This window comes from Eublepharis macularius, chromosome 9, assembly GCF_028583425.1.
Source record: "Eublepharis macularius isolate TG4126 chromosome 9, MPM_Emac_v1.0, whole genome shotgun sequence".
Lineage (NCBI taxonomy): Eukaryota > Metazoa > Chordata > Lepidosauria > Squamata > Eublepharidae > Eublepharis > Eublepharis macularius.
Window position 1 is genome coordinate 75806008 of NC_072798.1, and position 17975 is coordinate 75823982.

Here is a 17975-nt window from a genome sequence, read left to right on the forward strand (position 1 = left end):
AAAGTGGAACCCTGTGGACGGGTTTTATGGCTTATGCCCTTCTTCAACTGTCCAGCAGAATGCTTTTCTGAATGTTCAGCAGACCATCCCTGCTTCCCTTTGTTTCTCCTCTTTCAGCCTTCAGAACAGAGAAACAGTCAGCTGTTTCTGTGAAAACCTGAAAGGATGCCACTTGTGCCTGAACTGGATCAACTCAGCTGGACATTGCATTCCTGGGGATCAATGCAGATAGCAACGGAGAAGATGTGATAGAAGCAGGTAGTAGCAAAGACAAGTGCGTACTGCTGGGACTTGGTTGGAAGTGAGTCTCATTGATTTTAGTGAAAATGACTTTCAAGTTATAGGTGTTTAGGGTCAGCCTTGAGAATGTACTGTAAATCTGTAAAGTAAGAACTTTATGGTTGCTTGTCAGAGTATCCCAGTGATGAGTTTCACTGATGCATATTAGTCTCTCATTCCAAATGACGTTCAGACAATATATTTTAATATATTTCCACTGTAAGCATTTATCATTTCATCTAAGTGACTGTCAGGAATTGTTTAGCAAACTTAAGAGCATTATCTTTAATAATAACGATAAAAAGCAACTCTTGAAAAAGCTTTAGATTGCTAATGCAGCCGAGTCTGCATTGCATACGAATAAATCAGGTGTCAGTAAAAAATAATAATAATAATGATTAATGCTGGTATAATCTAGATGGATGCCATGACAGTCAACGTTTTCTATAATCCGCACTTCAATATGTTACATTGTTTGCATTTATTAACAACCAACTAATAGCTATAATGGAAGTAGATTGATCTCATCTCTGTTGTTTTGACAGGGGTTGGGGACACAAGCTTTGTCTATCATACGATATAGTTGATGTACTTCTGAAATTTCAGTTCTAAGCACATTAAACCAGTTATATAAGTCCTTATTGACATAAATCCTTAGTAACAATATGGGCTGTCATGCTGAGTCATTGGTAAAAGTATCATCCGTTTCATCATTGCTGTGCCTTCAAATATTTACAGCTGCAGTCCTAAGCATACTCACTAGGAAGTAAGTCCCACAGGACTTCTCAATGAACACACATTGGACCACACAGCAATGAAACTTAGGTGCATATTCAGCTTTGGATACAGAAGATCTCAGCATCAAGAAGTAGATGACATGCAAGACCTTTTTACCTGAGGCCCTGGAGAGCACTGCCAATCAGAATAGACAGTACAGATTTCAACAAACAGTGGTGTGAAGACAGCTTCATGTATTCATGAGTAGAGATGGGCACGAACAGCAATACGAACAAAAAAAAGCTACAAACAGCCCAATCTGCTGTTCGTGAACAAGCTGTTCGTGAGGCCCCATTCTAAGTGAACAGGTGGACGTTGCAAGCCTCGTTCATTGCTGTTTGTTGCTGTTTGTCAAGCCATACTGTCTGCCACCTGCTGTAATCAATCCCCTTGGCAAATGGAGGCAGGGAGGGACTGAACTCTGTCTGAACTCCTGCTGTTGCCCTGGAAACCCCAATCTAAGCCCACTTTAGCTTGATATGCAGGTCTTCCTTCCAAGTGTGGAGCTCCAAATTTGTTACAAGGGAGCGAAGACCAGGGGGGAGGGGGGTTCCTAGCTCTGACTTTGCAGGCAGTGGAGAGACAGTTGCTGTTGGCATTTTAATAGAGAGAGTGCATTGGAGCTTGAATTTTCTTTGTGTGTGGTGGGATAGGGATCTATCCCTTCAAGTTCCAGGGCTTCTGCCAGGCTCTGGGCCAAGCTATTATTTATTATTGGAACTTTCCTAGTGCCTGCTCAGGTCAGGTTTCTGGGAGTGGTGCAGTAGGGATCTTGACTTGGATAATGGCTGGAGGAGAGTCGGCTGGCCCCCACAAACAGCCAACCACGAACATGTTCGTGAACAGGGCCATGTTCATGGTTGTTCGTGAGTCTCTGTTCATGGATGGCAACGAACAACGAACATCATGTTTGGTTTTTTTTTTCTGTTCGTGCCCATCTCTATTCATGAGTTCCCCTTCCACCAGCCTGCCTGGAACCAACCATCATTACATAAGAACTTGAGAAGAGTTCCTGCTAGGTCAGACTAGTTGTCCATCTAGTCTGCCATTCTGTCTCACATATTGGCCAACCAGTTACTCTGAAGGACCAACAACAGGACATGGAGACCAAGGCCTTTCCCTGATGCTGCCTCCTGACATCAGTATTCAGATGTTTACTGCCTCTGAATATGGAGGCTCCCTTTAGTCACCATGACTAGTAACCACTGATAGACCTCCATAAATCTGTCAAATCCCCTTTAAAGTTGTCTATACCTGCAGCCGCCACTACACCCTGTGGCTGCAAATTCCACTTTTAATCACACTTTGTGTAAAGAATTATTTCCTTTCGGATATCCTGAATCTACTGCCCATCAACTTCATTAGATGCTCTAGTATTTGGGGAAAGGGAGGGAAAGGGCACCGTTTTTAAACCTCTATCATATCCCCCCTTAGTTATCTCTTTTCCAGAATGAAAACTCCCAGCCTTTCCTCAAAGGAAAGGTGGTCCAGCCCCCTTAAGCATCATGATTGCCTTCATTTGCTTCTCCCCACCCAGAACTTTCTCCTGCAGTGTCCATTTTATCAGGTCATCATGAAATGGTTTTATAAATGACCCAAGAGTTTATACCTCTTTCCTCCTTCCCTTCTGTCTCCTTTCCCCTTTGTATTGCATGATATTATGGACACGTCTTTTGAACTTTAAATTGCTTTGATTGAAGAGAAAGAAAGAAAGAAAGAAAGAAAGAAAGAAAGAAAGAAAGAAAGAAAGAAAGAAAGAAAAAGAAAGAAAGAAAGAAAGAAAGAAAGAAAGAAAGAAAGAAAGAAAGAAAGAAAGAAAGAAAGAAAGAAAGAAAGTTTGCCTTTTACAGGTTCTGCATGGAGAAATGTTTAATCAATCCATTCCTCTAACTCAAAGTATCTGCTAACCTTTGTTGTATTTTGCATTTGTATCTTCCATCTTAAAAGGAAGACCAATGGTTCAGATTATATTTAGCTTTAAAATTTAGAATTGCACCCTAAATATGGGTACCAAATTTCACTCCAATGGCTCAGTGGTTAACAAAAACACCTCCATACAAACAGATCTTACAGATTTTACAAGCAGAATGCCTCAGAATGGAGCAGTAAATCCAAAGCCCCACTGCGTTTGGCTTATGAAATCTGCTGAAATCCTGTATTAGAAGGCCTTATTATTTTGCTGGCATGAACACATGATGTCTCTCTTCTTCTTGCTCGTAAACAAGACAGGAGGTCATTCTTTTTTTTCCTCCTGCAGAGCTACTTTTGCACTGCCCAGATGAAATGCCAAGTGTCTGACATAAATAGCGAGCACTGAGGTCATGATGACTCCTATAAATAAGCCCATCCAGAGGCTCAGTTCTTCTTACACTGGCAGTCTAATCCTAAGCATGTTATTTGGAACTAAGGGCTGACCTATACACTCAGGAAAAAACATGTGTGTCAAAAAGGGAACTCTTATGCGGACTTACTCCAGTTTAATCCCATTGATTTCAATAGGCTTAGACTGGGGTAACTTTTCATAGGATTGCACTAGAAGTTAGTTAAGCACCACTTTGGTCATCATCTAATCTGTTTAAGAAATCCAACATCCTCTTTGGCAAGAAAGCACGCACAGCTTCACATTCAGCAATGATTTTGGAACATAGCTTTGCAGATTAAATATTTTAAACAGTCAAAAATGATGCATATAAGAGCATGGCATTGTGACCATCAACAAGCTTCAGAAGTCGTGCTGTATTTAATATTTTGGGCTTCAATTGCAAGGTTAATAATAGGGTCCTATATTTGGTAGTGATGTAGTAAAAGAACACTGCTCGATGGGGGTGCGGGGGGGGGGGGAAATGCCCCTAGTATTAATTGCTATGGTGTTCCACTTTTTCATTTCTTCACTTGATCGTGGAAGTATGAGGTTGTATGTGCGCCCAGTAACTGAGCAGTATCCTCTTGAAGATTACATCAATGTAGGTGTTTTGACAAAAATGAAGAGTCAGAATTGATCATGACTATAATTCTTCCCAAAGCGTCAAGATATAATATTGGGAACAATGTGCAAGCCCTAATAAACGCTAATGCGACTCTCACTGTTGCATACTAGGGAAAACATTGCACAAGGCATAAGACCCTCAAATTCTGATTCATAGAGCAATTCTGAAGTGCAACCCAATAAATTATATGGCACGCTTCACAAATCACAATCAATCAAGACCAAAATGTGGTTATGCTCGAAAGCATATGATTCACTCGGCTGTGCTTCACTTGAAGATTTTTTTTTTAATTGAGATGCAACTGTACATTCCAAAATGTAGTAAGAGACAGCAGATGTTCTATTGGCTGATAATCACTCTATCCATAAATTATAATCAAATAATAGCTTTTTAACAATTACAGTAGTCATAGTAATTTTAAGGGTGGATGGAACAAGAATATTAGCCATCAAGTTTGTGAAATTAAACAAAAGTGGAATTAATATGTGAATAATCTCTTCCATTAATCAATCCATTTTACTACTGGATTGTCTTTGAGCAGCTAAGCTAATAACTGCCATCTTACTTCCCTAAGCCTACAAGCCAAATATAGATAGAAGAATGATAGATTTTACTTGCCTGGAAGTGACAATTCCCTTCTGAATATCATCAGAATATGTAAGTGATATAGTATCAGATTTTTTAGTTAAATGATTGTATCAGGAAACAGTTTTGCAGCTATGTGTTAAATACCATGATTACTACAAAAAATTAAGAATTCTAAAGAAGACATTTTACGATGACTGAGAAGCAAACATAGTTGCCAACAAATCTAATGGATCTAATGGCAAATTCTGATTCAAAGACCCTTTTCTTTATTTATGAAATTGAGCACTGAAGCTGGAAATGTTACATTCATATTCATAAACAGTTCCCAAAATAACTGCAGAAATTTTAGAACTACAAATTTCATAGCAAAGTTCTAAACTGAAAATCTGTATCATTCACTGCATTTTTTTTCTTTACATAATTAAATAATGTGAAATTTGAACTATACAGTGCAAGTCTTTTATTGCAATATAAAACATTTCAGAGTATGTCACAACTCATTTTGTCATCTTGTCTGTTTTCTCTTGTCTACATACAGAGAGAATAAGAATATATGTTATGTCTGATCTTAACTTTTCCATGTAAGAAAAAAATACAAGTGGGGACCCACAAGGACTTGTGGAGGACATCTCTGTTCCTCCTTTCCCACCATGCCCTCTTTCCTTTCTCTGCCCCCCATAGCCTGTTCCCCTTTTCCTGATTCCTTCTCTTTCCCACCTACCTTTGCCTGCCCCCCGTCTTCACCTTTCTCCATTCCTCCTCCAGCAGGCTCTCTGCTATGGACAAGTTGTATGGTGCCAACTGAGCCAGGTCCAGTTGCATGGTGAGGGACCAGCAAGAACTGGGAGAACTTCACTTTCCCCTGTATTCCCTTCCCTCACATGATTTTCTCTTTCCTGGCAGGCTCCATACGTTCTCCTTTCCCTAACTCGTCTCCTTCATATACACTAAACAACTTATCTTTTATCAAATAATTATGCCTTTAGGACTGATCAATTTTATTTCATTTTATTTAAAGATTGGTTTATTAAGTAAATTTCTAAAGGTAGTAATTTGTTGAAATATGTGCCTTTTTAATATTTATTTTAAAATGGTGTGTGTCTCGCTGATGTGCAATCATGTAATTTTGAATTGATTTCAAGAATGTGATGGCCTCTGGCTAATAAACTTTGTTGTTGCCTTGCCTTATCTTTTATCTGCCCCCCCCCATCTTCACATATATTTCTTAATTTACTTAATTAATGTAGTGCAATGGGGACTCAAAGCTGCTTTCATCATGCTCCTTGCCTCTATATTATCCTCACAACACCCACGAGAGGTAGGCTAGGCTGGAAGTGTGTGACTGGCCTGGTCACCGAGTGAGCTTCCACAGAAGAGTGGTGATTTGATCATGGGTCTCCCAGATCATACTCTGAAACTTTAATGTCTACACCACAGGGGCTTGGGGGGAAGGGGGAGCTGCTGCTGAACAGCAGCAGGCAGCTATGCCTGGATGAATCATGCAAGTCATGTGGTATCAAGTTGTCTAGTGGTTGCTTCTGGGACTACCACCAGTGAGTGCTCCCTCAAAGTCCAAAACAGTCCTGGAAAGGCCCCTTCCCCTACCTTTTACTGGCAGAAACCAAGGTTGGAATACCAGCTAAACTATTATAGTTGCCTAGCAATAGCTACTGAGGGTATCAGGTAAAAGCCACAAGTGCTCCTTTTTTGTTTTTTTCTAGAGCATTCTTCATGTGTGTAAGAAGATGTCTTGTCCATTCATGGCTCCAGTCACTAGATTTAAGTATTTTCATTTCAGGGTCATCAGCTATTAGTATATAAGATACTTAACAGGATTGTGTGGTAAATATTTACTTCTCCTGTTGCCTGGGAAGCCTTGGAAGCGTGCCTTTAATGTGTTTTAATGTTTGGCTGATGTGACTGATGTTTTAATCTAATGCAGAATTGTCCTCTTTCAAAGGAACTATAATCTGCTCTCTTTTTAGTAGAAGAGAAGTCATGGGTAGGGGTGCACATAACAAAATAAACGAGCCAAAAATACACTGAGAAATCACTGGTTTGGTCCATTAAAGTGGCTTCTGGAATGGCAGAACAAAATTAGGAAATGTGTCTGTGATGATTCTCCGCCCCCCCCCCCCCGCCAAAAAGTGCATGTGTTTCAGTTCGGTTCATACCTGCATAGCAGTGGTGCAGGCAGACAAGGCAGTCAGCCATTGTGGGCAGCTGCACACAGCATCTTGTTTTCCTTAACGGTAAGTCTGCATGCAACCATCCCAAGAGAAGAGATTGAGCCACCCTTAGCATTAATGCTGTTGGCGAAAAGGGGAATGTGTGTGGTACATGAGTGCATTTTTCCTGGGCAGTCTTCCTGCCAATTGGGTCATTGAAAGGGGAGGAGTACTGATCCCTTCTCATCGCCCGTAGGCTTTGGACATGTCTGTTTAATTTAACTCCATTGGAGGGGAAGGGGGAGCTGCTGTGCATCTTTGGGGGGGGGGTGTCCCTTACCATGAGAATGCAACTACAAAATGCAGGGAAACATTGCATCAACAAGCAACAGCAGGATGCAAAGGTATATTATTGCCACTATCATAAAGCAAGATTTTTAAACATTTGGCTGCATTAGTTGGCAATGGAGCACTCTCCTGCTTAGGCGCCAAACTGTGGCCCCTGCTTTTCCAGCCAGTTTCCCACCATTGCGTATGCTCTTTGGGGGTCCGTTGTTATGTGTGTGTTTTCCTGGGTGCCTCATTGCCCTAAGTTATGCATCTCTCTGGAGAAGGCCATTAATCAGTCAGCTGCTTTGACTCCCTTCTACAAAAAATTTCCAGGCTCTTGCCCTGCTAGCATCCATTTTGTTTTACGTCAGGCCTGGCAGTGCCTTGCACTTATTCTCTATGAGGAAGGGAGTTTATGATTTCATATCCATAAACTGCCGTTCACCCAGAAGAGGGTTCTAACTGCTAATAGAACCTTTTGCTCCTGCTTCTGTATGCTATGTCACTGGTGGATTCCTGTTGCTAGCAACCTTTGTGCTTTTGTTCTCTGGACTTCTGGAACTAAGAGCTACAGCTTCCATTTGGATTCTGAAACTTTATTTTATTTGTTTGTTTGTTTATTGTATCTCGCCTTCCCTGCAAGCAGGCTCACGGTGGGTCAGAACATCTAAACATTAGTAAAAACCAGGGGTCATTTCGTAGAAAAAGAGCTGGAGGAACTCATTAGCATAACTCATTAGCATACCTCATTAGCATATGCCATGCCTCTTGCCATCACCGGAAGTGTGTCATTAGTATAGCTGATTTGGATATGCCACACACCCCTGATATCACCTATTCTGGCTGTTTTGGACCCAATCCTGGCCATTCAGAGCCAAAATTGAGGCCAAAATGGCAAAAAGGGGCTGAAAATGGCTGAAAAGGGCCCCAAAATCGTCAAGATCAGGCTGCTGATGAGCAGGAGAGTGATTCACCACCCATCAGAAGCCCGATCTGGGCCGTTTCAGCCCCAAACCAGGCCAAAACGGGCCCAAAATGGCCAAGAGTCAGGTGGGCGGGGCTACCTGACATGTGACCTCTTTGGGGAACTGCTAGAACTGCGTTCCTGTGCGTTCCCCCTCAAAATGAGTCCTGGTGAAAACAAAACTAATACATAACAACCTTAAATCAGATATAAAATACAATATAAAATAATAAATATAAAAACAGCAGTTCCGAGTTGTGGCTTTCAGAAAACAGCAATCACCTAGATAATTGTGAGGTCAGGCATGGCAGATCCGCCAAGATGAGGACAAGGCACAGCACACCAAAACATCCAAGCAAAGAGATTGGCCAGCTCCTCAACCCTAACCATAGGCCTGGTGGAACATCTCTGTTTTACAGGCCCAGAGGAACTGTAACAAGTCCAACAGGAACCAAGTCTCCACTAAAAGGGAATTTTACCAGGCTAGGGCTAGAGCCGAAAAGGCTCTATCCCTGGTTGAGGCCAGGCCTGGTGATTCCCAGCCCCAACTTGGGGCCGGGAATCACCCGCAGATGTTGGTCAGCTGAGAGTAATGCCCATCAAGGGACAGAAGGGGAGAGGTGGTCCTGCAGATATGTAGGCCCCAGTCTGTTAAGGGCTTTCAAGGTTTAAACCAAGACCTTGAATCTGATCCAGAATTCAATCGGAAGCCGGTGCAGCTGGCGCAACATTGGTTGTATACGGTTCCTAAACAGGGGCCACGTAAGGACATGCGCCACTGCATTCTGGACCAGTTGCAATTTCCGAGGCAGGCTCAAGGGTAACCCTTCATAAAGCGCGTTACAGTAGTCTGAACTTGCTGAAAGATAACATAGAATAGGTTTGCAAGTGTATGTTTTCCTACTTACATAGCCTGTTGTTTTACTTCTCCTACACAAAATTTATGCTTCTTCATTTGCCTTTTGCATTTTCTTTAATACATTTCCTTTACCTATATTGGTGGGGAGTTATTAAATGTTGCAGGTTCAATCTGAATCCAGTGCCTTGGCCAATTTGCTGTAAGCTACCTAATTGTTTGTTCTTTGAAGCAAGCTTGCAACCTGGCTACCCTGCAGGGGTTTTCCTGTTAGCACCAAGAAGGTTTGAGGCTTGCCTCTCAGTCTCAAGCTGTGGGTTAAGAGAGGCTGGTGGCAGCTCACTAACCTGGCTAGGGAGGCTCCTCATGCCAGTTTTTTTGGTATTTTGCCTTTTGACACCCTCTTAGATGACTGGCGACCCCCCGGGGATCCAGGAAGGCTTGCCAAGAACTTTTACAAACATGAATAAAGCCTCACTTTTCCAACCCCCACTTTAAAAGACTGGTGTGCCTTTCCCGTCCCTGAGCGTTCTTCAGGGGTCTGTCGCTGAACCCCATTGTTGCCATGTGTGTGCTCAAACTCAGTTGGTCAATCAATGATTTGGAGGGAGGAGTGCATTCCAAGCAATTTTGATGCTAAGAGCAAAAACATCTGTCCCAGCCCTCGTTTTCTTTGAAAAGAACAGCGTGCATCTGCACATGCGCTGCTAATGCCTGCCTCGCTCTCACATGATGGGCTGAAACGCTTGAAAATGAAAAAAGAAAAAAAAACCCAAATGGGATCAGATTTAAGCCAGCACCAGCCCACTCAGAACAAACCAATAATGGAAATGAATTAGTACAGAACCGCCGGAATCAAAATGGAAACGGAAATTTTCTTGGTCATGCCCCTAGTCATGGGTTACAAGAAAAAGTGGCTCTAAAGGTTTTTTAGACTTTAGATTTTAGACTTTTTTAATACAATGGGAGCTTGTTTCTTGAGGCTATCCGATGGTTGTCCTATAGGAGTTGATTTAGATAGCTGATAGATTAAACAGTGTAGTGTATTATTAGGCTTGAACAGAAACCACGATGTGATATAAGATGTACAAAATATGAACATTTTATACACTCATTAATCATTAAAACAGCCACCGATACGGTACCTATTTTGGTATTTGCTTTCTACTGCAACGACATATAAAACTACCTCTTCAGTTATATATCTGTTGTCCAGAATCTTTTTCATTTAACCAAAAATCAATACCATGAAGACATTGATTCAGATATTTGCATTTTATTTTCCTGTAAATGGAGCAACTTGGGGAACAGTCCTAAGCAGCTCTACTTGTAAGTAAGACCCATTTTTTTCAGCAGGACTTGCTCTCAGAAAAGTATTTTTAGAATGCAGCCTCTGTTGGGTTAATCCTCCAGTGGATGTCCTCCACAAATCTAAAACCTCAAATAAAATTTAAAAAAAACACACTTTTTCTGCCCTCAACTAATTATATTGGCCTTTCCCATTGAGACTCGACTTACTGAATTTCTCCTTTGTGTGAATTGAACCTGTGATTCTTCATTTTGGCACAATTTTCTCTTTCTTCACACAGACTATTTCCCACATAGTATGCACATTTGCAACATTACCTGTGCAGCAATAGATTAACCTTATACAGTCCATGTATACTATATGTATAAATGATGTACACTGACTGTTCTATACTTATGTAACACTGTTTTTTGCATTGTATAACTTATCACGCCTAATACTTTGTCCCAGATTTCTATAATCCTAGCCCTATTATATTATTTATTAGATATCTCTTCCTATGGATTATGTTGACTTCCACTACATAATCAGTCTCGTCTCAATCAGAAAGGTGGACTATAAATAAAGTAAATAAATCACAGAATCAAAGATCTTTCAAAATTCATACTGAGTCACAGAATCACCATTGTTGAGAGATGGCCATCTAGCCTTTGCCAAACAGAACATTAAAAACACTACAACATACATACACAGTGCAAAAAACTAGTAGTGGAATGTGGGGAACCTAAACTGCTAGGAAAGCCAATATATATAAAAAACGTAGAGAACATTCAGACATTCCTGGCACAAGAAAAGGGGAAGGGATGACAGCAGCAATCTCCACTCCTGGCCTGTGCCTGTTCATTGGAATGCATTATGTGAGAGCGGGACCACAAGTGACGCCTGACACAGGTTGGACACTAGTCAGCTTCCCTCAAGTTTTGATGGGAAGTGTAGGCATCCTGGTCTTGCAGCTTGACTCTCTGACTGCTGTCCAATGGACTTTTCAACTGTCACTTGTCCAACATTCCGCCAAGTTGCCTACATTTCCCATCAAAACTTGACAGAAGCTGGCAAGTGTCCAACCTGTGTCAGGCGTCACTTGTGGTCCCGCTCTGAGTGTACACCTGCTTATGCTCTGTCCATGTGATTGGGAACCCAGGAGTTTCCCCCCAGAGTTCTTCATTATACAGAAAGAATCCTACACATCCACAAGTGCACTTGCATAAGCTCTATATATACGCTCCAATGAACATGTATAGTTCAAGGATGAACCTTGTATGATAGACCCCCCACCCTCATTTATTCCTCCAATCTGAGGCAGATTTTCCCGCCAAAATCCAAGTTTGCCTGCTTTAGCAGAGCAGCCCCAAATAGCGTGCCTCTATTTGTGGCTTTAAAATTCTTTTGTCCAAACCTGATAAGCAGTTATAATTTTGGCTTTTTAGCCTAGCCCAGAAACATGATGGGGGGAAAGTAGGAGCCCTCTTCCTTTGTGTTGGAAATGGCACTGGAGACTGTATAATGTTCAAAGGCAACAACAACTTTATTGGACAGACATAGATGGAATAAGGGCAGTCAGGGAATGGAAGAGCTGAGATCAAATTTGTTGGTAGAACAGAATACTCTTTAAGTCATAGGCAAAATAGTTTTCTTGAAGCTTAGTTTCTATGTTCTTAATCCTTAATAGTGAGAGGTGTTTTCTTTAAGACTTTGATTACAGCAACAATGTTTCTTCACAGTCGCCTTTTACAACTCAGGTTTCTTGATATTAATTCACAACTGTTTTTCCTTTGCAACAGACCCAGGTTCCTCCTCAGAACCAAACCCCCTTTAGATACTGGCAAGAATTAATCTTCACCTAAAAAGAATTAACCCTTTTTCACTTGGCTTGAATAGGAGCACCTACTTACTACCCATTCACTCTTGACAAAAACACCCCCCCATTCTATCGTGCCTGTGAAAACAGGTTTCAGCTTGTGCTGGCTTATATACTTGGAATAGTAGAATTCTCCTTCAAGACAATGATGTTACAGTTAGGGCAAAAGATTTCATTTCCCTCACTCCAGAGGGGAACCTTACCTGTTAGAGTCACTCACAAACTCTTCTCAGAATCCTATCAGATTCAGCAACCAACTATCATCCTGAAGGCTGGTTCTGAATGGCCAAACAGAGAGGAGGGATCAGCCTGTCAATCAAGCTCTGATTCTAGGCAATTTTTAACTCCTTCCCTTCCAGCTCACCGATCGCTATACTTAGGAAACCTTCTTTAAAGTGCATTCTGACACACCTTGCTACTGCAACCCTTCTGTCCCATTTTCATTCTCACCCACACTGATAATGTAAAAAGATGTCTTGGTGCCTCAGATGGCATGTTCTCTGCTTCTGTTCCAGATTATTCCAGAGTATTTGCAGACTGTTTGTGCTTGTTACTTCTCAGAATAATAACCCTCCTTGACCAGAACTGAAACAAATTCAGTGAATCTAATGCAACGTTTGTAAATGTGAGTTGAAAATGCATACCTGAATATGGGTGTATGTACAGAAACATGCATTTCTGTTGAAAATTCAAGACCTGCAAAAGATTATAGCTGCCTTACACTGCTTTCCTAAGGAAGTAGTTCCCTTCTAAGCTCATGGACTTCAATGGACTTAGAAGGGTGCAGCTTTGCTTAGGATGGTATCGTTAATTTGAATGTCTGTCAATGAAATAAGCTGATGATTTTCCCCTTGGATTTTCTACAAAATATAATTTGTATGCACATGCAATATCAATGTACGGCTGAGAGATGAAATCCAATGGAAACAGTTTATTGTGAAATTCTGTCTTTGTTCCCTCGTTTTTCCAGTCGGTTGACTTCTGCCTTTTCAAAGAGCTTCTCTCACAGAGCCCTTCATTATGCTGGAGTTTTTATGCCACTTTAGTTCAGAAATAAAACTAAAAAGTGGTTCTCGATGGCTCGATTTCCCATGATTGTGGAGTTGGGGGTCATTGATTAGGTTTTTTAAAAAATAATAAAAGCAAATCAATTAAAGCTTGAGGGAAAATGAAATAAACTGGTGCCTCAGAACAAATTGCTAATCAATCATTTTTGTAAGAAAAAAAAACCCTCAACTGCCTTTCAGTTTGAAAACAAAAGATGTGAAAGACACCTTATTTGAAATGAATGCTATTTAGTAACTTAAGCATCTTGAGCACTTGTGATAACCTGGGTAAGATGTATTGATTTCTCTAGTGATTTTTTAAAATACACCTTCTCTGGGAACAGGCACTCACTGAATAGAATTGAGTAGCTTACAGTGCAATCCTAGGCAGTTACTCCATTTTAAGTCCACTGAGATCAACAGGTTTAAATACATTCAGGCGAGTAGCCGCATTAGTCAGTAATACTAGAGGAGGGAGAGAATTGGTATCTGTTATTTTATCTTGGTTTTAATTTGGAAACGTTTTTAACCATTACTGTAAGCCACCTTGAATCATGTGGAAAAGCGGAATATAAATGTTTAAATAAATAAATAAGAACAAAATTTGAGTCCGGTAATGCCATAAAGACCAATAAAATTTTCTAGGTTATATTATTTTGAGAATGAAAGCATATTTAATTAGATACAAATAAGAACAAAGTTCCATCAGCCCTTATATCCAGGTCAGAAGGCTTTGTGATTAAAACACAGGGTTAAAAGGAGTGGTCATTGAGGGAATGCCAAACAAGACAAATGAACAAAAACTCTTCCTCTGCTGGTTGAAGACAGTGATAGAAGGAGACAGATGAATATTCCTGCAGTTGACATTCCACAATATTGGTGCCACAAGAGAGAAGGCCCTGTCTAAGCTCAGGAGATGGGGGCACCCACAGCAGATTTGAATAACTCTGATTATAGCCTATAAAGCACAGTCCTTAAGATGTTATCTTGATACGACTCCTGTGGATTTCTGTTGATCAACTTCTGCAAAATAACTCAGTTTCAGTGATTTGCTGCCTGAAGCTCTCATGCCCGCATAGATCTCCCCACCTGCCAAGTGTTCCCCTTTCAATATTTCACTGGAGGGGGGGGGAGTTCTATGCTTGCATCCCTTCGCAGGGTGTTTGTGACTGAGTACACTGGAGGATCAGGAATGGGGTGAGTATTTGGGGGGCATATTTTAGGTGCCAGAGATGCAAAGGGAAATTGTTAAAAGACCAGTGAATATTGCCTTCTGGTTCTTCAAAATATGGTGTCTAGAAAAGGCCAGTCTCAGCTGAGAGTAGGGCTTCTTGAGCTCAATGGGATTTACTTCTGCATATACCCGCTTAGGATTGCTCCAAAAAATCTCAGAAACTAGAGCAAGAGAGCTGTCACTGATGAGAAGAAGGGGCTTCAGCACTCGGTGGGGTTGGATCCTGATTACATTTCCCAATGGCAGGATGGAACTGTCCTGCCTCCCTGCTCCCACCACAGTCCACTGATCTCCATGAACTGCTACTCCTGGGGCATGGGGGGACCCCAAAGAACAACACAAAGGGGGGGGGTCTGGAAGATGAAGGCGGATTCGTGGAAATTGCCAAATTAGTCTGGATCCAACCCACTGTCTTTTCTTGCCTTTTCCTTGTGGTGCTCAGAAGCAGAGCAAGTCGTGGTTTGCAACATGCAATTCATCACTTCTTTGTTGCCTTCATCCAGTGATGAATGCCATATGAACTTCCTCTAGTTATCCAAAATGAAGGAACTTAGGCAAATTTGAAAAGGAAAGTAAATGGAGAGGGGAGGTTCTCTCGATGGCAAATGTATATCTACACTGTGCAAATTTCATCACAGTACATCAGAGGTAACGATTACCTCTAGTTCTGATACCAGCTTTGATATGCAAAAATGCAGCTCTTTGGCTCTGGGATAACCATTTACCTGCTTTATTGCTAGTGTTTCCTTAAGTGTGACTCGGTTCCTGAGTATCAGTATCTGGATGCCTCTAGTTTTTCTGGGAGATCTGCTGCTGGCTGGACATCTTTCCAGAGCTGATCCTGGAAAGACTCCAACCCACTGAATCCCATCAATGAGGCCCACAGACTAGGGCTGACTCCGTCCTTCCTATAGCCACATTCTATGGGGAAAATGTGATGAGGCGTTGAGTGATTCCACACACGCTGGATAATGCGCTTCCAATCCTCTCTATAGATCATTTGGAATGGATTTTTTTGTGTGTGGAACAAAAAATCCACCTCAAACGATTGATAAAGTGCATTGAAAGTGCATTATCCAACATGTGCAGAATCAGCCATAGTCCTTGAGAACGCAAAGGAAAGAGGAAGGATTCCAAAAATGACCCAGCCACATGCGTGAACACATCACTCTCTTAAGCACTGTATCAAACAAGTGAATCCTGTATTTTCAGAGACGAAAAGCCAGGAGGGAGGTCCAAAGGAAGAAGATGCTGGAAAGGAGAGAAGGGTCAGGAGCCACCGTCTGGCTGTGATCTTGTGAGCCTAGCGTCAGCACATGCAAAGATTATTCTAAAGCAGTTGAAATGGAGGGAAGGTTATTGGGGGGGGTTGTATTTTGTATGTTTTAAATAGATATTTGTAGGCTGGCTTTAGCCACAGGAAACAGCAGGGTCTAAACACTACATCATATTTTATAGCCTATACACTTTTTACATGTGCACATGAAAAGAGGATGTCACACTTTCAACAAATACATTTCTGCAAGCACATGTGTTACATGTATGCACTTGGAAGACGGCATTATTTCTTTTTTCACTTCATTTGTGCCCTGCCTTTCTCCCAATGGGGACCCAAAGCGGTTTCTCTTCTCTTCTTCATCTTATCTTCCCAGCAGCCTTGTGAAGTATATATGGCTGAGTGTGTGCGACTGGCCCAAGTTATATCAGTGATATTCCAAGGCAGAGTGGGGATTTGAACCTGGGACTCCCAGATCCTAATCTAAATCATATTAACCACACTGCTGACTCTCTGTGGTATTGACCAAGGGGTCTCCTTTATGTTCATGTACTAAACACACACCAGACGTCATGTAATGTGTGAAGCAACCCTTATTCTAGGACATCCAGAAAAACTCACAGTCGAACTACACACATATGAAAGCGCATTGTTCGTTTTTAGAGTCATAATTAAAGATTGAGAGCGATCTAAAACTGGTACCATTAAACCAATTGCTTATTAGCCACTAGGTGGCACCAAATAGCTATTATTCATAGAACATCCTTTAAAAGCTTAAAGTATACATTACACATACATACATGTGCCATTACTGGGGGGTTAATTTACATTCATATTTCACCTGCAGTCAAAGCCTACTATTTTTTAAGAAATGCATATATCAAGCTGCCAAGGACTGATTTAATCACATCAAGTGTTGATGGATTGCAAATAAATAGTACATTGTAGGCACACACTGCAGGCAAAATCCTATGAAAATACTTAAGTGTGGTATTTTAAACCTTCCATTTAATAAAGAATGTACTGTACAGGCAGAAGTTGCTTTCGACATATGACTTCTTGTAATTACAGTATTCTGATGTTTGGATTTAAGGGGTTATATAGAATAAATAAAACATATGCTGTAAAAGTATATTAAATCTGGTAACCCCAGCCCTTTAAATTAATATTTTATTTTACTGTGCAATTGTATCTCCCACAATTATAAAACAGGCTTTAACCAAATTAAGCATGATTATTGTATTGCATGTTTTTACACACACACACACACAATTTATGAACACCAAGTAATCTCCCGTATAAATGGGCACTATATCTGAGAGAGGAGGAAGCTCTGGCTGATAGCTTACATGGAAAGATAAGTTTTACACTGCAGCAAGGTACCGGTGTCAGCAAGCTCATGGCTGGGTGGGATGGTCTGCCTTATTCTGCCTGGGTTGGGACAAAGAGAGGGTTCTTACTGCCCCAAAGCATGTAGAGTAGAAGAGGGTAGAAACTGCTGAGAAAGGGTGCAGAAATGGAAGGTGTTTGACGCTTAACATTTGTCTGATTCTTTTTCAGTTTCTGTTACAGCAACTTACTCAGAGTCTCCAAAAATCAGCAAGATGAAAAGAAAACCCAACCCAGTTATTCAACGCACGTCTCCAGCTACTCATGGATCTTCCTCTGGTCTGAAGATACCCCCGCCCCAAATACCATATTGGTATTTCTGTGTATATTCAGGCATTTGGGGCAATATTCAGGATCCTCAGCAGGACAGGTATCCAGGTCCTGCATATTTCTGGCAATATTTGGGAATATCCAGGGCCAGCATTTTAAGGATCTCAGGCTTGTGGCTCCCAGCTGGTGCAAGTTTCACCCAACCCAGGGAAGGGGACTTGCAGCCACTGCAAGCCAGAGGCAGGGCCCAGCAGAACTTCTTCTCCTTCTCCCCTCCCTCCTTCGTAGGGGCAGAGCCGTTTTCCAGGGCTGTTTTCCCCCCTCCCACTATGCACTCCTGCAAGTAGAAAGGCAGGGGGGCTTCTTTGTCAGGGGCCCATAGAATTGGAGCCCTTGGGCCAATTCACTTGAAACGTGGGTGGTCTTTAGTGGACAGTACTAGCTCCCCTGTAATTTTGGTGTCATTTGGTTAAAAAACAGCCACTCTACCCCCCCCCCCTCAGGAATAATGGAACCTGAATAATTCCAAATTCCTAGAAAAGACCAAACTCAGATCCTCAAACAATACTTGGAGACCTGGATACTATCGAATGCCAGTATTTATGCCCTTCCTGAAATTCATTAAAAAAAAACATATATTTTTT